The sequence below is a fragment of the Rattus norvegicus genome, chromosome 17, assembly GCF_036323735.1.
Source record: "Rattus norvegicus strain BN/NHsdMcwi chromosome 17, GRCr8, whole genome shotgun sequence".
NCBI lineage: Eukaryota > Metazoa > Chordata > Mammalia > Rodentia > Muridae > Rattus > Rattus norvegicus.
Window position 1 is genome coordinate 4,171,829 of NC_086035.1, and position 24,437 is coordinate 4,196,265.

The window sequence follows — 24,437 nt, forward strand, 5'->3', positions numbered from 1 at the left end:
ACCAAAACCCAGTCACTATTGCTGATGCCAAGAAGTGCGTGGTGACAGCAGTCTGATATACCTGTCTCCTGAGAGGCTCTGCTAGAGCCTAACAAATACAGAGGCGGATGCTCACAGTCAACTTTTGGACTGAGTACCTGAGAACCGGGTCCCCAATGGAGGAGTTAAAGAAAGGGCTGAGGTAACTGATGGGGTTTGCAACCCCATAGGAAGAACAACAATATCAACCAACCAGACCCCTTCCCCCCAGAGCTCCCAGGAACTAAACCACCAACCAAAGAGCACACATGGAGCAACCCATGGCTCCAGCCGCATATGTAGCAAGGATGGGCTTGTCGGGCATCAGTGGAGGAGAGGCTCTTGGTCCTGTGAAGGCTCGATGCTCTAGTGTAGGGGAATGCCAGGGCAGGGAGGTGGGAGGGAGGGCGTGGGTGTGTGTGGGAGTACCCTCGTGGAGGCAGGGGGTGGGGGGACTGGAAGGGGAGTTTCTGGAAGGGAAACCAGAAAGGGGGATAACATTTAAAATGTAAATAAAGAAAATATCCAATAAAAGAAAAAGAAAAAAAAAGGGAAACATTTCTAAAAGCTAGGTGTTGGACACTGTTCCGTGGCCACCTGTGCCTTTCACCCCACTTGGCTTTTACACTTCCACCTCATCTCACTGCTCCCACTCTTCAGGGTGGTCTCTACCTCATCACAGAAAAGATTCAGCCCTGGAATTAAACAGGAAGTCTGACGTAGGAATCATTTCCTAAGACCTTTAGTCGGATATTTTCTGATTCGATTTTTGTAAAGGCTACACCAGGGAAGTTTTATAATATCCTTCCCTTGATCATGTGATCGGCCGCCCAAGGCGCTGTGATCACGTGATCGGCGCTTTGAGGGCCTCCAACTTGCTGAAGGGCACACAGCTGGCAGGAGGTTGAGCCAAGACTTGCATTTGATTCTGGAGCTCACGTTCTACACATTGGCCGTAGGCTGGACACTGCTGTCTTTTCTCTGTAAAGTGTTTATTTATGTGTATCTGTCTGTTACTGTGGTATCTATTCTAATTATGAGATTTCCTTACTGGAGCAATGATCTCACAGCCCAGTGACCCTTTCTGGTTTGCAATGAAGTGCACTTAAAGCCTTCACCCATATAGAAAGCTTGGCATCTCCTGAGAACCTGCCTTCTAGGCAGCTCCCAGGGCAGCTGACCCGGGAGCTGGGTCTGCCTTCGTGCCTTCCGGGAGAGCCTGCACCTCGTCTGAGACCAGAACAAGTGTGGTTCGGAGTAGGGGTGAGCATCCTTTCCTTAACAGCTATATCAGGATTTGATTGATCTTGTCTTATTGGTCATCAGTTGCTGTCCATTAGATTCAGTTCCCTCACATGAAAATCCTATGGAGCCTGGTCCTAACTGGATGCTCTTCAGAAACAAAACAGAACGGCCCAAGAGTCCAACAAAAGTCCAAAGTGGAGAGTGAGGATTTCCAAGTGTCCCGCTGATTGGGTTGGCATCAGGTATCTGAGCCCCTCTGCCCGTTCCCACAACAATTAGCAGGTATTTACTGTGGTGTGTGATAGCTTTCATAGTTCTCTTCAAATCTCTGTTTCAGGCTTAGGCTCAGATTGGTTTCCAAGGACTTGCCTAACCTCTGCAGTTTGTGTATGATTGTGTAATTCTGACTTGCGCATGACTGTGAAACAATATGAAATCTTAGCCAAATATTTTTCTTCTTTTTTCCTTTTAAAAAACAACTTGCCCTAATTAAGTGCTCTCAAGTTTTTTAAGCTCACTCTGAATTAGAATCATCTGGGAATCCTTACAGGCTCGCCCTATCCCCTCACCCCAGATGGAATCCATCAGTGCTTAGGGGTCTTGGCTGAGCATCTTGTTTGTGTGGGATTTTTGTGCAAGGGAATACAAAGAGTAAAGAGAAATACTGGAGTTTTGAGTTCACACAGACCGGCAGAGCAGAGGAAAGGACACAGACAGGAGGAGATACATCACATGACATCTGAGGGGGTCAGGGAGGCCTCCTGTCTCCAGAAACAGAAATGATTTCCGGGACAGTGAGGGAACTCATAGGGTAAAGAGAAAGCCAGAGGGAAATGATGAAGCTTATTTATTTCCGGCTCCTAGAGAGTCTTCTAGACTCAGTGCACAGAACCGTGTGCTTCTGAGATTAGAGATCATGTAGAACACCGGGTACCTTTACAGATGCCTTTATGGTCTGAGAGACATAGAACGCCTGCCATCGCTGCCCTCACTTGCCTGAATTCTTGGACACCTCATTCAGCTTCCCAGAGCTTAGATGACTTTCTTAGCAAGCGAGGAAGGGAGGGACAGTCCTGAATTTTGGTGGCGGGAAGGAAATGTTCAGAAGAGAAAACAGGCCTCCAGCATTTGTCCATTCCATGAGTGTTGATGAACTATCAAGATTATTTAAAAACATTTACTTTTATTTTTACGTACACGATTGTTTACCTGTACATATGTGTGCCGTGTGCATGCAGTGCCCGTGGTGGGTCATATTCCTGAAACAGGAATTGCAAATGTTTACAAGCTGCTCTGTTGGTGATGGAAAATGAACCCTGGGCCTCTTCAAGGGCAGCGAGTGCTCTTAGCCACCGAGCCACCTCTCCAGCTGCAGGTTTGGGGTTTTTTTTTGTTTGTTTGTTTGTTTTTGTTTTGTTTTGTTTTGTTTTTTTTGTTTTTTAAAGCTAGTTCTTGTGAGCACTTTTAAGTGTCCTTCCTTCTTCAAACATTTGAAAACCTTTTGAAGACCTAGTAACTTCAGAGTTTTGATTCCTCGTTCTCTTGCTCTACCAGTTTAACAATTAAAGAAACACAAGAGTCTCCTTTGCCGCAAATTTTGCCTGTACTTCAGTTCATTTAGAATGGGTTCTTAATTTTACCCATTTAAAGGGAGGGACTTTATCACTAAACCATTATACATACAATCTTAGCAGGTTTGTGGACCTTCCCTCTGTGACTTTGGTGATCTCCTTCTTCTGTGTGCCCCATTCATTTTTACTAGTCTGGAGCAATATCTGCTTCAGAGCAAGTGTTGGTCCACTCCAGTATACCATCCTGCTATTCTGTTCCAGCAGAGCCATAGATGTATGGATTTAGAAGTAGTATCAACAAGTACATTGCTTTCCATGTAAAAATCTTTGCTTTGGCTGAATCACTGGCAACAGGTGCTTGAGAAATGTGGCTGAAAATTACAACCCATCTTGCGAGGAAGACATCTCGTTTTCAGAACGTAACAGTCTTCACAGATCCAACCTACCCATCTCCTGTGGCACTCAGCGAGGTTGATTATACCTTCTGAAAGGCAGAGCCTCCTCTCTAACTGTGTGTTGTACTCTGAGAACCTTCATGGCAACGGGGGTTACACAGTCACAGGAGCTCAGCCTGGATATGGACCCGAAAGGCAGCACGACCCACGTTTTGTTTTAGTATTTTCTTTAATTGGCATGCATTCGTTACATGTAATAGTGGGTTTCGTAGGAACATTTTTATTTCTGAAATCATATTTTATTTACTCTTTGAGAATTTCCTAGAGGTATGCAATGCTTTCGGATAACATCCTGAGAGAAGCATAATTACTCTTCTTCATGAATGAATAGATGTGCACCCTGTGCGTGTCTGACATTTCTTTTAACCCGTTTTCATTCCCATCCTCCCTGCTGATGGACACCGAGGGAGATTCTGAAACTTAGCCATCCTGATCAGTACTGAGATGCACTGACGCTTACTCCTTCGTTAACCAGAAGAACACGGATTGGCTCCTTCCCCCCAACACCTGACAGCGCTAATGACAGACCAGAGAGACCAACAGTATCCCCGTGACATTTGTTTCTTCAGCCTTGCTTCTCATTGTGTGGGTCAATAAACACCAATAAACTCCAATTTAATCTAAATTAACTTGGTCTCATTTGGCTGTTGGAGACCAAAAGAATGAAAACAGGGTCTTTCCTACTAGTGAGTTAGAGATTCTTAGATCAGAGCTATGCCAGGAATCCTTTCTTTGGTAAAGATTTTCAAGTCAGCTAAGATGAATTACTAGGGTGGGCAAGATGGCTTGGTGGGTGTCTTAGTTAGGGTCTTATTGCTGTGAACAGACACCAACATGAGTTTTATAAAGGACAACATTTCATTGGGGCTGGCTCACAGGTTTAGAGGTTCAGTACATTATCATCAAGGTAGGAACATGACAGCATCGCAGCATCCAGGCAGGCATGGTGCAGGAGGAGCTGAGTTCTACATCTTCACTGGAAGGAAGCCAGGAAAAGACTGAGCATCCTCAGGCAGCTAGGAGGAGAGTCTTCAAGCCCACCCCCACAGTGACACACTTCCTCCAACAAGACCACACCTTCTAATAGTGCCACTCCCTGGGCCAAGCATATGCAAAACATCACAGTGGATTAAGGTGCCTGTCTCCAAACCTCACAACCCAAGCTTAATCCCCAGGACCCACAAAGACCAACTCTTGAAAGTTCACAGGGCCTGTATAGCCTCCCAGCCTCACATAAACAGACAGACAGACAGACAGACAATCCCCAGGAGTCACAAAGATCAACTCCTAAAAGTTTGTAGGACATGTATATCCTGCCAGCCTCACATAGATACATAGATAGATAGATAGATAGATAGATAGATAGATAGATAGATAGATGAATGATAGATAGGCAGACAGATAAATAGATGATAGATAGACAGACAGACAGACAGACAGATAACTGGTTGGAGGTTAATTATGTATCCTACACAGCAAATTGAGTTGGAAAAAGCTGTATTAGTGAGCAGCTTGAGATTGCTGGACTCACACAAATATTGTGACAGGTCTATCCTTCTTGGAATTTATACTGTCCTTGAAACAAGTTATCCAAGCTGTTGGTAGTGGTGCTGTGGCTGTGTGTTAAGAAGGGCTGTCTGGACTCTGGCAGATTTCACAGTGAGAGAGGAGCTGTGCACCCAGCCCTATGTGGTGTTGCTATGGTCTCAACCATTTGCGCTTCTGACATCACAAGTCTTTGGCAAAATCTCTTTCTCATCTTTACCAAAACCCACAGATGGACTCGGTTGGGTTTCAGAGTCAATATAAATGTCGGCTTGCAATTTTAATTCCAGAAAATATATCATCTTTTAAAGTGAGTGAGAAGGCTGATCTACTACTTCCTGTCTCCCAAAATTCTGCTAACTCTTCAAATGCTATAGAAATCCTATAATGCTTTTCTACTTGAGCACATCTTACAGACCTGTGGAGTGTCCTACCTGTGGCAGGCTTATTGGCTTTGAACTTACACTGTTTTACAACATGCATTTACAAACCTTGTCTCCCTCTTTGTCCCTTAGCTTACAGAGGGAAGTCTTGAACCTTTGAATCTCCTATGGTGGTGGGCTTGAGGGCATAATATTAGTTGTATCCTCCCTTACTGAATTCAGTGAAGGTTTATGAACCCTGATGATTATTGGGTAACCTGCCCTGGTAGTATGCGTGAATTGTTTCCATAGTCTCATTTTTCGATACACCTGGTGAAACTGTTTGGGAAGGATTAAGAGATGTGGCCTGTGGGAGGAGATGGGTCAATGGGAGTGAGCTTAGCAGTTTCAAAAGTCCACGCCATTTCTGTACTGCCAGTTAGCTCTCCCATTGCCTCCTAATTTTGGATAAGGATGTGGGCTCTCAGCTACTGTGTCAGCACCATGCCTTCCTGCCTCCTGCCATGCTTCCTGCCATGATGGACTCACTGTCTGGAGCTGCAAGCCCCCAATAAACTCTTCCTTCTACAAGTTGATTTTATCACAGTATTTTTGTCACAGAAATTGAAAAGGAACTTAAGAGGCCCACAAAGCTTTAGAGGAAACAGTGTTCTAATGGCAACGACAGAGCCAGGAAGTCCTCAGAGCACTGTGGTCTATAGGCGTGTCTCCAAATAGATTATTAAAATAACTAGAATTTGAAGACTCTTGCCACATCCCTGATGGCTGCACCCCTCCCTGTTCATCATGCATCCTGTCCTGTTTATGCATTTATGTCCCTTGATAGTCTAGGAAGACACCAGAATATGAAGCCTGGGTTTTATTTAAACTTCGCAGTTACATCTCCAAATACTTTGTCCACCATTACCAAGTCAGGCCTTCCCTATATACTGTGTGGTTGATTTTAAACTTGAGGTTGGCACAAGAGCAGAGCATGTTGCACTCTAGCTCTGAAGTCATACTCTGCCTTTCGTGCCTCTCTGCACTCCACCAGTGGTCAGCTCTCTTGAGCACATCCTTGTTTCTAAGTAAAAGACAAACAGTATCTGCACAGGTGTTTGTTGAGATGAAGAGATGTGTCACTGTGAATGGAGAGATGGGTCGGTGTGTGGCTGGAGACATGGGTTGGTGCCTGGATGGAGAGATGGGTCAGTGTGAATGGAAAGATGGATCAGTTTTAATAGAGAGAAGGGTCAGTGTGTGGATGGAGACATGGGTTGGTGTGTGGATAGAGAGAAGGGTAAGTGTGTGGATGGAGACATGGGTTGGTGTGTGGATAGAGAGAAGGGTAAGTGTGTGGATGGAGACATGGGTCCAGTGTGTGGATGGAGACATGGGTCAGTGTCGATGGAGAGATGGGTCAGTATGTGGATGGAAAGATGGGTCAGTGTGTGGATGGAGAGACAGGTCAGTGTGTCCATGGAGAGATGGCTCACTGTTTAAAAGTCATTTTGATCCCCAGAACCCAATTAAGAAGCCGTATGAAGTAGCCCCCATTTGTAATCCCAGCACTCCTATGGTAGCAGTGGGAGATCTAGCCTAGGGTACAAAGCATGTCATCAGAAACAAAAGAGACTGTCTTAACAATTTGAGGGAGGAAAAAATACCAAAAGTTATACTCTTGAAATGGTCCCTGTGAAACACTTATTGACAACCATGCTGAGTGAGCCAATTAACAGTTTCAAGTTCTTTTTATGGACGGTCAGACCAAGAGTTGGCTTGTCTTTGCAGAGTTTGCCTCTGCAAAGTCTACTTGATGGCCATGTACAGAGTTTTTAAAGACAAAAAACACAAAGACAACAATTCCCATCAAAGGTAGATGAAGATGGAGTAATTGAAATGTTCATTCCTGGCAGAGAAAAGTGATTATTTTAGACATAACATGCCAATTACTCTTGACCTTTTTAAAAAGCTATTTTAGTTTACTTTAATTGTTTTGATTAGCACATCTGGACCTTGTTCAAGGCCATGGAAATCTCAAATGTGTTGTAAAGATAGATGTGACCATTGTGAGAAAGGGGGTACAGGACTGATAATTGTACCGGGAAAGATAGTTAGAATAAGATGACATTACCTCAGTATTTCACTCTGACCTCCACACATAATAAAGACACCAGCAAAACAAGTAAAAAGTAAATAACACTGGAGAAATATCTCCATTGATAAAAACACTTGCTGAGGTGAACACTCATCCTTGACTGGTGGGAGTGCAAACTCATATAACCACTGTAGAAATCAATGTGGCAATTCCGCAGAAAACTGGGAGTTGATACTTCGATACTCAGCTATACCACTCTTGGGCGTAGACCCAAAGGATGCTCCATCCTACCACAAAGACACTTGCTCAACTATCTTCATGGTAGCTTTATTCATAATAGTCAGAAACTGGAAACAAGCTAGATGTCCCTCAACCAAAGAACTGATAAAATGTGGTTTGTTTATGCAATGGAGTATTACTCAGCTCACACACACACACAAAAGTCATCATGAAATTTGCTGGCAGATGGATGGAACTAGAAAAAAAAATTCATCCTGAGTGAGGTAACTCAGATCCAGAAAGACAAACATTGTATTTACTCACTTATAAGTAGATATTAGCTGATAAGTAAAGGATAATTGTGCTACAGTTCACAGACCCAGAGACTCCAACTAACAAGAAATGGTGTAAGGGAGATGCATGGGTCTTCGGGGAAGAGCACATAGAATAGATTTTGTGGGTAGACTGGAAGCAGATGGGAATGGAAACAGGAGAGAGCAGGTCGTGGGGGATGGAGGGAGAGAGTACAGAGAGGGATGACTGGAATTGGAGGGCATTTGGTGGAGGGGTGTGTGTGTGTGTGTGTGTGTGTGTGTGTGTGTGTGTCTGTGTGTGTGTGTAAGAGAGAGAGAGAGAGAGAGAGAGAGAGAGAGAGAGAGAGAGAGAGAACCTAGTACAGGAGAAACTCCCCATGACAGTGGCCCTAGCGAAGACTCCTAACAGTGGAGGATACACAGCCCAAACAGATCATCTTCTGTAACCAGGCATGGCTTCCAGTAGGCTGAGACACCAACCCATCTACAAAACCTTCAACCTACAATCTATCACCTACAATCTATCATGCCTGCAAGATGTGCTGGGCAGTAGACCCCAGAACCTGTAGGGGTGGTCAACCAGTGACTAGTCTAATTTGAGGCTCATGCCTCAAAAGGGAGTCCATGTCCAACCCTGCCTGGATGACCAGGAACCTGAACCTGGAGACCTCAGAGACCTAGAATAGAAAAAAAAAAAGTCAATAAAATGATTCCTGCTAAACTTACTCGTGCCTAGTCCAATAATCATCAGGGAAACTCCCTTAAGCAGCCCAAGAGAGCAGATGCAGAGACCCACAGCCAGACATTAGGTGAGAGACAGTCCAAATTGGAGATCTCCATCAGGTTCTTCTCCTTGGAGCTCCGAGAGCCCTGAGGAAGAGAAGAAGGAATAATTGTAGGAGTCAGAGGGGTCAAAGACACCAGGAGAACACAGCCCACAGAATCAACTAAGCAGGGCTCATAGGTGCTCACAGAGACCAAAGGGTCAATCATGGAGCCCTCATAGGTCCTCTGCATGTGTGTTATGGTTGTTAGATTGGTGTTATCACAGCACCCCTAACAGTAGAAGTTGGGGTGTCTCTAAATTTTTTGGGACCCTTTTTTCGTCTACTGGGTTTTCTTGCCCAGCCTGGATATGAGCGTTTGTACCTAGTCTTATTGTATTTTGTTATGCTGCATTTAGTTCATATATCTGGGGAAGGGGTAGGTCCTCTCTTCTGAAAGGAAATAGAGGAGAAGTAGATCTGGGGGGAAAGGAGTGGGGGGCTGGAGTGAGAGAAAGTGCTGTCAGGATGGATCATGTGGGAGAAGAACAAAACAAAACAAAAATGAAACAAAACATACTTGCTGTTCTCCCAGAGGACCTGAGTTTGGTTCCTAGCACGCCTATCGGGTGGTTTGTTCCCATTTGTAACTCCAGTTTGAGGGGATCCAGTTCCTTTGGTTCTTGGCCATCTTCACAGTGCGTCAGTTATAGGTTCCATCATATGGAATGCACTTAAATCCCGCCAGAAAGTAAGTGGATACCCCCATAGCATTTGAGTCACTCCTACACCAGTAACACCAGTAAATCTGCAGGCAACTCTGTGTTGTAGGTCACAGGGTTTGTAGCTGGTAGACATTAGTGATTCCTTTTCTCCTCTGATAGCATATAACAAAACTTCCAGCACCACAAATGTGAGTCAGTATGGGTGAAGCTTCTAGTTAGGCACCATCTTGACTTTTCTATGTCTGATGACCTAAGTGTTGTCTTCAGCAATGGGGCCTTATCATAGGTTGTGAAGAGTAAACATTAGCCTGTGGTGTTTATGGATTTCCATGGAACCCCTTTAGCCAAAGACTCAACAAGATATAACTAATTTCTGGCAAGCAAGAAGGTTTAATTTGGTGGCATAAGATTAATTTGGTGGGGCAATTCTCTCGTATTATTTGGTGACTCCATTCAGATTCCTTTCATATATGTATATATTGTAGGAAGGTTCTATAATAGTAGATTTCCATATCTACTACTATCAGAGACACCTCCACTTTCCATTCTCAAATGGCCTTCAATGTAGTTGTCTGTGGTGGTTTGAATAGGTTTGGCCGCCGTACACCCATGTGTTTGAATGCTTGACCCATAGGGTGTGGCCTTGTTGGAGGAAGTGTTTCGCTGTGGGGTGAGCTTTGAGGTCTCTTTCGATGCCTAGACTCAGCCCAGTGCAAACGACAGACCCTCCTCTTGGCTGCCTTCAGATCAAGATGTAAGTCTCTCAGCAACTTCTCCAGCACCACGTCTTCCTGCACACTGCCATGTTTCCCCACCATGATGATAATGGACTGGACCTCTGAAACTGTAAGCCGGCCCCAATTAAATGTTTTCCTTGGTCATGGTGCCTGTTCCCAGCAATGGAACTCTAAGACATTGGCCCTCCCCATATCTCCTCCTCTACCCTTTCCTCCCATTCCCTTCCATATAAATCCTCCCATACTAGCCTTTCCTTGGTCTCTTCATAACAACGTATTCTATTTCCCCTTCCTCGGAAGATCCTCCTCCCTCCTTCCCTCCGCAGTCATTAGCTACCTAACCTCCATGTTTATTTGACTGAAACACACAGATCACACATCAGCAGCTTGTAAGCAAACATCTACATTCAAGTTGTCCTTGCGGGTCTGGGTTACCCGACCGGGGATGACTTTTCTACCTCTATCCATTTGCCTGCAAACTTCATGATTTGATTTTTCTTAGTAGCTGAATAATATTTTATTGGGTAAATGTATCCTATTTTCCATATCCATTCATCAGCTGATGGACATTTAGGCCATTTCTGACTATTATGAGTAGAGCAGCAATGGACACTGATGGGCAAGAATCTGCTGCAATCGGATGCAGTGTCCTCAGGGAATATGATGGAGTCCTCAAGGAATATGATGGAGTCCTCAGGGAATAGGATGAAGTCCTCAGGGAATATGGCCAAGAGTGGCACAGCTGGATCTTGAGGTGGATCTATTCCCAGCTTCCTGACCCAACCCTTCTGATCTCTAAAGTCAGATACTGTGTTACATTCTGTGCTGGTTAGTTTTGTCAGCTCAACGCAAAGTGGAATCAGTCACCAGGGCAGAGAGAACCTCAGTTCAGGAATTACTGGAATCAGATTAGCTTGTGAGGTATTTTTTTAATTTGCTAACAGATGCAGGAGGACCCGGCCCACTGTGAGCAGTGCCACCCCTGGGCAGGTGAGCCTGGGTTGCATCCAAAAAGCAGGCTAAGCAAGCCATGGAGAGCAAGCCAGTAAGCAGCACTCCTCCACAGTCTCTGCATCAGTTCCTGCCTCCAGGTTCCTGCTGCAAGCTCTCGTCCCAACTTCCCTTAGTGATAGACTGTAACTTGCAAGCTGAAATAAACCCTTTCCTTCCCTAAGTCGGCTTTGGGCCATGTTATGACACCAACACATCGTCTCACTGGCTGAGCTTTCCCTTTTAGTCCCCTCTTGAGGATCATGTGACTTCTGTTATTTAGCAAGAGGCAGTGGACTGGCGGTTCCCTCCTACGTAGAACACACACAGCTCAAACCGAAGCTCTCCATGTCCCCTCCAGAGCGGGCTTCTTCATTCTGAAGTTATTTCCAGTCAGTTCCCAGCCGAGGCTGATGTCTCAAGGCAGGTTCATTGTTCACATCTGACTTCAGATCTTCCCCTCTGCGTTTATGGGGCCGGGGGTAGAATGCAGACTGCAGGCTGGGTCTGTCTCTGAGGAATGCACTCCCTCACTCGCTCGCTCGCTTGCTCGGTGGCCTGGACTCCGGACAAATCTGGGGTCATGACCTCTTTTTACTCTCCCAGCTTTCATTAAGGACGCCTCGGGCCAATGCATGCTGTTTGTAGGTCACCAGAGTTATATTTTATCCAGCATTGCCTTTCTCCGGCACTGTTGTCTATTAACCACCCCTGCCCTCGCCCACATCCCTGGAGAGCAGCGGGTGAAGTAAAAATGTAAATTTCTGAGGAGACCAGAGCACAGTTAGGGAGTCACATGGTTAGGGAGGCTCCTTCTCTGTGGAACGGGCTCAGAAAACACACGGGGAACATTCTAGAACATGAAGAGCTGTCTGCACCACTGGTCTGGCCTGCCGCAGTGACTAGTGATCTCCTTCCTTTCTGTCACTTGTGGATGACGTCCTGTACCCAGCTCGACTGCGTGAGCTGGCTGTCTCACTGCGGATGTTTGTCATTCTGTACCCTTCCCTAAGATTAAGAACAGATAAAGAGGCAGCACGATGGAGCAGCACACGGGTGTGCCCATGATGGTGCTCGATGACTCTTGAATATGCTCCCCCAAACCCACAGAGGACCAAAAGAGCCAATTCCTGAAAGTCATCCTCTGACCTCCCTGTGCACTCTACTAAACAAATGAGTCAGTCAGTAAATAAATAAATAAATAAATAAATAAATAAATAAATAAATAAATAAAAGAACAGATGACTGCATTGCAGGAATGCACCCAACTTGGAGGTGCTCTGTTGCTTCTACCTGGGACCCTCCTCAAGTGCTTGAGGGGCTGGCAAGAGCTGGCAAAGTGAACTATGAACCAGCCCAATCCCTTGTGCCAACCGTGCCTTGGAAACCAGCTGCTTTCTTCCACCTTGTCTTTGTCACCTGAGCCAAGCCTGGCTTTCCCTGCTCTTCCACATCTGTCTACATTGGACTTGGTCACTGGGTAAATTTCAAACACCGGGGAGTTGAGTCGACTTGTGCTTTGTGGACCTCTTATCCAGACTGAGCAAGTGCTGACCCCAAACTGATGTCCACACTGCTGAGTTTACAGGCTTATATCTCCCTGGGGAGGAAACACCCTTGACCTTGTTTCATTTCTCCTAGCTGTTCAAATCTGTGTCCCGAGAACACAAACTCAAGGCATGCGTCCCAAGCAGACTCCATCTCTTTGTCCCAAGTGTTACGGGGACACTAATGCCTAAGGCAGCACTGATTAAAATCATACCTTGCTCAGATTGCATTCTTATCGATTTTTCTAGAAGGCAACAAAAGGGGAGCTTGTTTTCCCCCCACTGCTGTTTATTGAGCAGCAGGAATAGCTATGGGGACAGAGCGGCAGACCTGGTAGAGGCAGGTATTGAAGCTAACACTGAAATCGCGAGCAGTAAAGACAGGGTTCCCATTCCCCTGGAAATCTACTCCTGACTTGGTTGGGAAAGAATGGGAGGCATTGCTAACAAAGCGTTCTGAGCACTAAAGTGAGAGATAACTGAAGGCATTCCTAGCTCTGGGAAGTACTGGTTTGTGTGTTTTGAATTCAAGTGAAGTGCAAGTTCTAACCCTCACTATTGTTATCAAAATAAAAAAAAAATAGCTAGGCAATCGAACAATGACAAAAAAGGATTACGGTTCAATTCCATTATACTTCTTACCTTGTACAAAGAAAATAGGCTGAGCGTGTGGACAAAACAAGGCCCCAGCTAGAGTCACCTTCATAAAGTTAAAGGAAACAGAACCTCCGGAGTCTTTGCCAGCACATCTCGGGCTCGACGTTCATTGGTCATCCGCCCTTGGCATCTGAGTTACAGGGGTTAAGAGCATGTTTGGTTTACGGTGCCTCTGAGGCCATGTGGAAGGAGATGGAGGAGCAGGTCTTCTGGCTAAGATAGGGTGGGTGACAAGAATAGACACTTCTTCCTACTTGAAATACCGTGACGATTGGACGAGACATTTTAAAAATTGGACTCAGTCGGAAGGGGAGAGGTAGTGAAAGGCAGTGTGTGCAGAGAGGGGGACAAGCACAGGAAGCCACAGTAACCCAGCACATGAGAGAGATGAGACATGAAGTGTTAGGAAGGAGCCCACCATGTCTCACACGGGATGCCAGCAAGAATCGTTAAGACACACCCATCCATTTGTTGTCTCCAGGAAGCACACCTCATTGACAACGGCACTCACAGACAGACAGAAAGGATGGAGTCAATTTATCAGAGAAGCAGAAGCTTGAAGCAAGCCACTGCTTGAACAAACATCGGAAACTTTGGGCTAAAATTAGTCAGAGGAGAGAGGAAAAGCCAGTACATGCTTTAAAATGGAACAACCCATCAATAAAACGTAACCGTTATGGAGGCTGGAGAGATGGCTAAATGTTTACGATCACTCACTGCTCTCGAAGAGGACCAGGGTTTGGTTGTCAGAACCAATATGGTGCCTCACAACCAGCTGGAATTCCAGATCCCAGTAATCAAATGCCCATTTCGGGCCTCTGCAGGCCCCAGAAACTGCCTGTGTCGGGTACACAGAAGCACATGCAGGCAAAACATCCTTGCCCATAAAGTCAAAATCTCCCAAAATAGGGGAAAAAAGCAAAACAAACAAACAAACAAACAAAAAACTTAAAAAAAAGACCTCAAAGTCTAAAAGAAATGGATAAGTTCTTAGGCATATATTACCTACCAAAATCAAATTTAAAAGTAAACAAACATCTTAAACATACACAAAACAAGGAATGAGGTAAAAGCAGGAGAAGAGGCTCCCAAGAAAGTAAAGCCCCGGGCTGGAGAGATGGCTCAGCGGTTGAGAGCACTGACTGCTCTTCCAGAGGTCCTGAGTTCAAATCCCAGCAACCACATGGTGGCTCACAACCATCTGTAATGAGACCTGCTCTCTTCTGATGTGTCTGAAGACAGCTACAGTATACTTACATATAATAAATAAATAAATCTTTAAAAAAAAAAAAAGTAAAGCCCCTAGGGGACCAGTCAGATCTCCTGAAAGTTCTACAGACATTGGAGAGGAGCCCCAGCTGTCTTCCAGTGTCCGCCCCTCACAGTGCTGGGGTATAGGCATAGGTCCACCGCCATCTTTTTACGTGGATCTTGGAATTCGAACTCAGACCTCCACATTCCTACCCAGTGACCTATCCTGACAGTCCCCAGAGAGCTATCCTGACAGTCCTCAGTGAGCTATCCTGACAGTCCCCAGTGATCTATCCTGACAGTCCCCAGTGAGCTATCCTGACAGTCCTCAGTGAGCATTTTAAAGGTAGTATTTGATGAGTGTGAGACTGTTTTAGAGACTTCCGAGATTGTCTCTCTCTCACATACCTGCTTGCTTCTGAAGCACAGAGGTCTCTTTGCTTCCTGCACACATCCTCTGCCTCCTGCGCAGGCTCTCCCCTGCCATGTCTGTGCTGTCTGCTACTCTTGGTTTGTCTGGTAGGCTGACAGGTGTCATACCTTGTTAGACAAGAGTCCCGGAGCTTGAAACACGAAGTGACACAAGTCTTGTTTACTTAGCACTGGTGGCTTTTCCTATGGAAACTGGGGGCAGGATATGCATTTGCTACAATGATTTTGGACTTCCTGGTAAATTCTTGGAGGAAATGGATGTGTCTGTCCCCCTGGCCGTCCACGGGGGAAGTGGTTTGACCCTTCATACTGGGATGTCTGCCTTGAGGAAATTAGATGCACATGAGTGTCCTGTCCGGTAGCTTTGTGGGTCAGCAGATCGGTGGGGACCAAGAAATGGCCGTTTCTGGTTTCTTGGAAACTTGGTTTTCAACTTCCCACAAACCCCACAAGATCTAGAATGTTCATTTTCTTTTCAGTCAGTTCTTGGTTATTTAAATAAACTAACACTGAGACTTTACTGAAGCATCTTTCAATAGGATCAGATGCCCTAAACCCCCTATGCGGCTTTCTTTGTATTGGACTTTTAAAAATAAAGACAGATTCCCCAATTCCCCAAAATAGAAGATGCTTCTAAGGCTTAACCTATTTTTTTTAAATATCCATTCTGAAAATATAAATAGCTCTGTCTCTTAAAGTTTTGCTAGCTTGAATCTCACAATCAATGTGTGAATTATAGCACAGACGCGTGTCACCCACCGGGCTTAGGGTCAGGGAACCTTCAGGGAGATGTGGAAATCCATTGAAATAGGGAGAGCATTGCTGAGGTGGCTTACACCCAGTCTGATAAAGATTGTGCGTGTGCGTGTGTATGTGTGGTGTGTGTGTGTGTGTGTGTGTGTGTGTGTGTGTGCGTGCACACTACTGTCTATAACTGTGTTCATCCCAGGCGAGCATCACAAACACCACACAATAAGCAGAATACAAACAGGCACTGACTCGTCTTCGTTCACAATCAAGCTGCTTGAGGATCTGGCTCTCCAGTGGCGGCCTCTGCGCTGCTTACACATGGCCCCCTTCCCACCGTGTCCTCACATACTGAAGGAAATGCCCTTGCCTTATTCCTTCCTCTTGTAAAGACTCTCACCGGCTCATGTGTCCGAACCCTCCATTCCCCAGCTGGCAATGCTGTGCCTTCTAATTGTAGGATCTAAGCACATGACCCCAACGGCAGGAGTGGGCTACTGGGGTCATTGCCGCCACCGTGGAGTGATTTTCTATCAAACTTCGAGTCGGTCCCCTCCCCCATCTAGTTGCTCAGTTGAGCATTCGTCACAGAGAAGAATATCCAGCGTGAGCTCATAGGCCATGATGGAGGATTTCAGACTCCATATTAGGAGCCGAGTCTCTAACACACAAACTACAAAAACCAGGGGACATTTGTTTGACCCGTGACGTCCCATCCTTGTCACCAGCAAACTCGTGTGCTTGGAAGCCGAAGGGATCCCATCTATGCCAACAGCTTCAGAAGTCCTAGTCAGTTCCCGTGTCGACGCCTGGACATTTAGAAGCTTTGAAAGTCTGAAGTTCTGCGTTTCACCTAAATCAGATGTGGGCGAGACTCTAGGCAGAATTCATCCCTATGGCAGATATTTTTTTTTTCTAGCTATGAACTCAGGAAATGAGATGCGTTACATGTTTTTGGCTTATGGAGGCAGGCAAGGCTTCACCAAGACACGCCCGATTAGGAGGCTGAAACAATAAAGGAGGGGAGGGGTAAACTGGTCCAAACCCCCATCTATTTCCATCAGACCACAATCCTCAAGAGTACTTCACTTTGGCTTTATGTCCTGCCTTCTAGTCTTCCTGGGGTACTGTCCCTGTCTCAGCCATGACGGTTACCCAAGGCTTCCGGTGGTGCTGCATGCAAGCCATCTGTTTGGAAGATAAAACCAGGGTGGTTGCTGAACCCAAGAAAGCCCACTCTAACGGGCTCTGGCTACCCCCAAGGCCATTGTCTCTTGCCCTCGAGAGTCATGTATATTCGAAGCTTGGAGAGGGGGCTCAGGGTTACAAACGGTTGCTGCTCCTGTGGACGACCCGGGGTTCCATTACCAGCACCCGCATGGTAGTTCACAACAGTCTACAGCTCCAGCTCCAGACACCTGACCCAGGAAATGGGTGCCGAGCCATTTATGCCTGTGGTAGCAACAAAGAAAAGGCCTTTGGAACTGGTTTTACAGGAAGAACTTGGAAATGTCTGGCGAACAGGTCGAGTTCAAACCTCAGAACCCATTTTAAAATGTCTTGAGTGGAAGGCAAGGGCTGGGAAGGTGGGAAGAGGCAGCCCCTGGGGGCTCAGTGATGTGTGGTGCTCAAACAGGATTCCATCCTGGGAACGAAGAGCCGTTGAGGTTTAGAGCCCGGGTTCAGCATGAAGACAGGAGGAAGCTCAGTCTCCATTCTTCCATAGATGGAGCAACGCTGACATCCCAGAGAGGTCTCAGAAAAGATACTTATTTCAAGCCTCACACTACTGAAGATGTAGGGAGCCATATTGGATTTGGGCCTGGCCACTTTGTGACTGCATAGCTCAAGGTGGCTACGTGACTCTGGGCTGTATGGCCACAGAAGCTCACCCCTAAGGAGGCTGCTGTAAGATTATGAGATTGTTGGACAAAAGCCTCCTCTTCCAGGAAGATTCCGGGGAGCAACCACAGGATGTTTCAGCCTGAGCAAACACCGGATGTCCCTGAGCAGATTCCTGAGAAGGGTTCGACCTTTTCAAAGAACATGTCCCCGGAAGACTGTGGCCTCTTTGTTTAAGGAGGATATCTTGCAGTTTAGTGATTCACCCTATATCCTTGGGCACTTCCCAATACTCCCCCACCCTAAGCTTCAGTTCCCGCTTCTATTCCTGCCTCAGAGCTTTAAATGGTGTACATTTCTCTCAATAAACGAGACCTTGACAACAGAACTTTGCTTGGTCTCCTCCTTCTCTTCACCCCCTTGACCCGCAGGTAGAAAGCCTCTTCGGGACCCTGAATAACTGGACCCGCTGGACGGGTCGTGAAGACCCTGTCTTCTCTGAATGGGGCTCCTCTGTATTTGTAACCATCTGCCCCTTTCTTTCTCTTTCTTCTTGAGATATTTCCTATTTTCTTTTTTCTTTTCCTTTATCGGATATTTTCTTTATTTACATTTCAAATGTTATTCCCTTCCCTGGTTTCTCCTCCACAAACCCCCTATCTCATCTCCTCTTCCCCTGTTTCTATGAGGGTACTCCCCCACCCACCTACCCACTCCCTTCCTCCTCCCTGCCCTGGCATTCCCCTATACTGGGTCATCGAACCTTCCCAGGACCAAGGGCCTCTCATTCATGTGCAACAAGGCCTTCCTCTGCTACATACGTGTACTCTTTGGCTGGTGGTTTAGTCCCTGGGAGCTCTGGTTGGCTGATATCATTCTTCTCAAGGGGATGCAAACCCCTTCAGCTCCTTCAATCCTTTAACTCCTCCAGGGGTCCCCGTTCTCAGCCCAGTGGTTGGCTGTGAGCATCCGCCTCTGTATTTGTCAGGCTCTGGCAGAGCCTCTCATTTCCTATTTTAAAAGTGAGAGGATTGTCACAGTGTATCAGTCTGGCAGCTAATGGATACCCTCAGGGTGGGAGAGCCTCTCCCCATGAGCCAAGCTCAGCCCCTCCATCCTCAGGTGAACGTTGTAAGAAGGTGCACTGTGGCCCGAGGCTCCTTCAGTGAAGCCGGCGTCTGTATGCTCACAGTGCACCAGGCCCTGTGCAGGGACACGGGACGCAAAGGTGAATGCTATGCCTCCCCTCAGAGATGTGGACTCCTCAAACACCAGGAAGAAATTTAGTAACTATAACCAGGCAATGGTGTAATGGAGTTAGAGGGATCTCTTGTGGTAGATACTGAAAGACGGTTTTGGGTGCTGACAAATCCCTTTGCCTGGTTGTCTGTGCCTCCTGTGACTGGAGGGTCCCCGTGTCTGTCTGCACTGTGCAGCAGGATGAGACAGAATCCCAGAGCGCAGTCCCCACATAAACCCTTCCATAGAATTAGGGTTAGGCATTGGGGGTGATCACTTTTACATGTGATCTAAGTTCTCTAGATTGTTTTGGTTGTTTAGCATGGCGTAAAGGACCATACTCTTGCTCCCCCAGTAGGATTTGGAGGAAAATGGGAAACAACTCAAACAAAGGCCCTGGGCAGAGGCAGGGGCTGGGCTGGAGGATCAGGGAAGGGGGAGGAGAAGCATGAGAGGCCCTGCATTGTGCACAGTCTGTGAAGTTCGGGAGGGAGGAGGAAAGCCTGTAATTTCTTCCTTTCTTCTCCTTTTCTTAGGTTTGGAAAAGGAACCGGGCACCATTTCTTGGTTCGCGAGCCTTGCTATGGTTTGAGCTTGCCCTCAGAGGGTTGACGGTGTGGGCGGATGGCATTGTTCCACTTAAAGTAGGGCAGCAGTTGGCGAGTGGTTAATTTAAGAGTCACTGGTCTGACAGAACAACCCATGCATCCTCTCCCATCTGCGTGGGGGAGAGGAGCCAGTGCTGTATTTACTGTTTGGATGGGGTCCATGGATCCGACCTCAGCAACCGTATCTGGAGAGGGAGACACAGAGTTCAGGCAGCTTAACCAGGGTTAAAGTAGGGGCAACCTACTTTAGTGAAGTTAGCTTAGGCTGCGCACTTGTCAGCAAGCATGGGGTTGATCTTCTCCAAAGTTAGAACTTGGGATGCAAGGAGAAGTGATCCAATGGTGTCTGGCTGAGGGAAGAGCGGGCTCGGCTACACCGCTGTTGGTGCGAGTGGGAACCTGAGGCCCAGGGGAGCTCACCGCGATTCCAGGTTCCGGTAAGCAGCATCAGTAGATCAATGTTGAGCATTACAGAAGTACTTAGGACTCTTATACCCCTCACCTTCAGCTTACGGCTCGTTAGCACGGTGCACACTAGTTTTAGCCTGTGCTTTGCTACGTGACAGCCTGCATGGGGCGAGATGTACAGTCTGGTTTCTTTTACAAGCCAGTTTTAATTCATTCTTTATCATACCGTAGTGTCTGTGACTGAGGCCAGGTACAACTGAGAGCCTCCCCACTCCACCCCCTGGAACCACGTCTTCATGACAGGACATCAAGGTGAGTGGTACCCTTGTCAAACCATAGCTGACACAGAAGACTTCATGTGAGGTACCTTCAGGATGCTAACCAGTTGGCATGGTGACCTTCTGAAAGGCTCCCTTGTGCTGAGACAGAGCGTGAGAAGAGGCTCTTCACTGGCCTGTGTTTTTCCACTTTTCTCTGCTGTCGCTGTTATACAGCACTCTGACAGGATCAGCTTAAAAGTAGGGTCCGTGCTGACTCACAGTTTAAGGGTAGAGTCTATCATGTGAGAAAGTCAGGTGGATTTTTGAAGCAGCTGGTAACATCATATCTACAGTCAGGAATTAGAGACGGATGAACAGTCCAGGATTCCAGCCAGGGAATAATGCCGCCCACAGTGGGCAAGTCTTTCTACCTCAATTAATGTAGTCAAGGTTATCCCCGACAGGCACGATCACAAGCCCAGCTCTCTGTTGGTTGTAGATTCTGTACAGTACACAGCTAACACTAATCATGATACCCTCGCATGATCATTGACTTGGGATTCTTCAAGCAGTCTTTAAGACCCTTTCTGAAACACTTTAAAAGCATTACGTGAGTAGTAACTGAAATGGTTCTCCAATCGTCCCTGCTACCCTGGGCCTCTTCCCTTCTGTTTCCAGAAGGGAGAGTCTGTTCAATGAGAGACTTTGCCTAAGAAAATAGGGTCCAGGACTCAGCACTCAAGAGCACTGGCTGTTCTGGCACAGGATCTCGGTTCAGTTCTCATCACCAAATGGCAGCTCACAAGCCCTCATAACTCCAGATCCAGGGGAATCTGCTGCCATCTTCTGGACTCTTTAGGCATTGCACTTGTGTAAGCATACGGCGGCCCCTTTCTTCACATAAATAAAAATATATATTATATGTATAAGGTAGAAAATGACTGAGGAAGACACTTGGTGTTGGTTTACAGTATCCACGTACAGGTTCCTGCACACACACACACACACACACACACACACACACACACCCAGAGAGAGAGAGAGAGAGAGACAGACAGACAGACAGAGACACAGAGACAGAGACAGAGACAGAGACAGAGACAGAGACAGAGAGACAGAGAGCACTCATCAGTCTCCATTCCTACTTTTCATGCTCCTGTCTCAGTGTGGAGCTTCCATAGTTGTTTTCTAAGGAGCCTCATCTTCCTGGCTGTCAGAACAGTAGGCATTGTTTTGCCAAGGCACGGGCTCATGGGCTCTTGTTGTTTTCTCAGGACCCACGGAACTCTGCTGTGAAAGCTAGCTTCCTGGCACCCGCACCCCAGTGTTTTTATGTGCTTAAAATTCCATCTGTGCAAGTCCAGACATGACCCGAGTGCTTGTCAGGTCTAGTTCATCTCAGCCCTCCCAGGGCTCAGGCTTGCAATGAGAAGGTTTCCCCACTCTTGTTCACCCATCCTGCTGAGCCAGCAGCTCCCTCTGTCCCAGATCATGCAGCCTTGGATTGTTGACAAACTTGGGCAATTTCATTTGCCTTGTCCAATGCATACTGTGAGCCTGCCAGAAGTCCTGCTGGCTTATAGATAAAGACAAGATTCCAGGAAAGGTTGAGCTGTGCTTGCCAAATGTGGCCTAAGTTACTGGCCAAACATACAACCCAACGATGACAGCCGAGTTGCTGTGAACTCTGAGCTTCCCTCATTAAAAACTGAGAGAGGGGCTGGAGAGATGGCTCAGAGGTTAAGAGCACTGACTGCTCTTCCTGAGGTCCTGAGTTCAAATCCCAGCAACCACATGGTGGCTCACAACCACCTGTAATGATATCCAATGCCCTCATCTGGTGTGTCTGAAGACAGCTACAGTGTACTCACATACATAGAATAAATCTTTAAAAAAAAAAAGCCAGAAAGGAAAAAAAAAGTATCATTTAAAAAAAAAAAAAACTGAGACCCCAGGATTCAAAGCACAGAGAAGAAGCACAGTATCCTCCTACACCCCTGTTCTGAGAAGGCTGCTGGCACGACCAGGGATAGGTCATCAGACCCTTCTCCATTCTGTTTTCTCTGGGCTGGTGGGGGCTGCAGACAGGATACCTTCCACGGCACAAGGAAGGGTGTTAGTTAGAATTTTGTCACTGCCACAGAGCACCTGAGGCTGCTAAGGTTTAAGGAGAAAACATCCACTTACCCTGCAGTTTGGAGGACAGAGATTCCTGGCTTCCCTTTGGCTACCTCACCTCATGGTGGGTGGACTCTCTGGCTACAACCAACAAACGATTAGGCTTCAAACCAGAAGCAGAGAGGGCTGGGCTGGAGGCCAAACTCAAGTTTTAAAAACAGTCCTTCACTGAAGAACTACTTCCAGAGGGCATAACCCTAGGGCCCACAGGAGCTCCCCTAACTCAGACTTCTGAGGACTTCCACAATTCCCTAATAGCATCGCTCTGCACGGTACCCCTTCAATCACAATGCAGCACACAAACTGCATTGATGCCACACGGCAGCAGCATGTGCCGCTTAAAACAAGCCACTCTGGAGGAATGACTGCCTTGAATGCAGCAGGCAGAAGAAAATTCCCCAGCACCCCATTCACCTAAAAGCAGCATGTAGATCCGTGAACGTTTCCCCTTCTCTCTACCAGGAAGGGCAGGTGACAGTTACTAGAAACAGCACCAGCCCCGTGTCTGCTCACAAGCAACTCTAACAGGGCTGCCTAGATTAGAGGGAATGGACGGGGCCTGCTCCAGTTTTGGCTCGGGGACAGAGGAGGTAAGAGAAGGGAAGCAGGGAACAGGCAGCTGTGAGGATTCTAGAAGGGGCTGGGCAGTGAGCAGAGAATAAAAGGCTGGCAGTGCTGGCCTAAAGTGAAGGCACAAAGTTGAGAACCTGAGTGAAGTTAAGTGGCTTAAAGCTAAGAGGCTGGTAGTGGTCAGCCATACCCTGAGCAGACCAGCCATGCCCTGAGCAGGCCAGCTATGCCCTGAGAAGACCAGCCATACCCTGAGCAGGCCACCCATGCCCTGAGCAGACCAGCCATGCCCTGAGCAGACCAGCCATGCCCTGAGAAGACCAGCCATGCCCTGAGAAGACCAGTCATACCCTGGGCAGACCAGCCATGCCCTGAGCAGACCAGCCATGCCCTGAGCAGACCAGCCATGCCCTGAGCAGGCCAGCCATGCCCTTAGCATTCTGCATGGCCTTGGCTGCTCTCTGCTGCAGCCATCACACCTGCTCTCAAGCACAGCTGGCTCCCTCTCCCTCAGTTCTGCATTCACAGATTCAGTCAAGCATGGGTGTGAAAAGCATAGATATCTGTTCTCCCAACACATACAGGGTTTTGCCACCCTGGGAGGTGGTGTGTGTGTGTGTGTGTGTGTGTGTGTGTGTGTGTGTTTTGAGTACTTGTGTGCACATGTATGGATGCATATGAGTGGAAGCCAGAGGACGATGTGGGGTACCTCCCTCCATAATTCTCCACCCTGCTTTCTGAGACAGGGTGTCTCACGGAATCTGGAGCTTGCCTAGTTTGGAAGGTGGTCTGGCCACTGAGCTTCAGGGCCCTTCCTGTCTGTGACACCAGCACCATTGCAGACTTGTGCCTGACCCTGACACTGGTGCTGCGATCTGAGCTGAGGTCCTTGTGTCTTCCCATCAGGCACTGTATCAACTCAGCCGCCTTCCTAAATCCTGTCACTGTGTCTCACACCTGCATGATTCACATTCACACCGTGTGCGGTGTTCTAAGCTGCCCAGAACTGGCTTGCAGGGCTCAGGACAGGAAAAACTTTAAGGAAGTGTCTATTGTACCCTTCCACACAAGGGGTGGGCGCAGCCTCCGGTTTTATCCTCCCAGGTCTCACAACTAACTCCTAGTAGACAGAGGGACGACTTCTCCTCTCATTCAAGCCCCTTGCTTGGGACCTTCTCAGAGTGCTTCCTGTAGCCATGGTCCTGTGCATCTGTCTTTGTGTGTTCTTTCCTGGGGAGTTCAGAAGCACCCCAAGTCCTAGATTCCCCTTTCATCTGCACCCCTGTTTTCATTTGCCCTTTGGTTGCCACGGGAATACACATGGCCCTTGACCCACCTTTACACCCAATCATCTTTGACCACTGCTGGCTCTCAGACCGGAAGCCTTGGGTCATCTTCCTGCTTTCCTCTCTTGTGCTGGGATTACAGATCTGTGTGGCTAGGCCTGGCTTAAACTCAAATGTCGGAACTTTAGTTTTTGATAGGTAACCTATAAAATTAGTTTAACCAGCTCTTGGACACTGCCTTAAGACTCCCTTTCTTGTGGTAAAGGAACTGTGGAAGAGAAGGCTGCCCCCTGGGGGCTGTTGGGAATGTTGCAGGACTGAGAGGACGAGCAGCAATACAGCCTCAATCATAAACGTCTACCAAACCTC

The 24,437-nt window shown here is 47.2% G+C and overlaps 1 long non-coding RNA gene across 2 annotated transcripts in view; it reads left to right on the forward strand.

Annotated features, from left to right (window-relative positions):
* Positions 1-24,437, forward strand: part of LOC100912124 (uncharacterized) — a 151,022-nt gene that overhangs the window by 78,154 nt on the left and 48,431 nt on the right. For both annotated transcript variants that reach the window (XR_001841748.3, XR_596585.4), the window contains exons 3-4: positions 19,295-19,803; positions 20,006-20,086. This is a non-coding gene — a long non-coding RNA (uncharacterized LOC100912124). The remainder of the gene's footprint in view (positions 1-19,294; positions 19,804-20,005; positions 20,087-24,437) is intronic.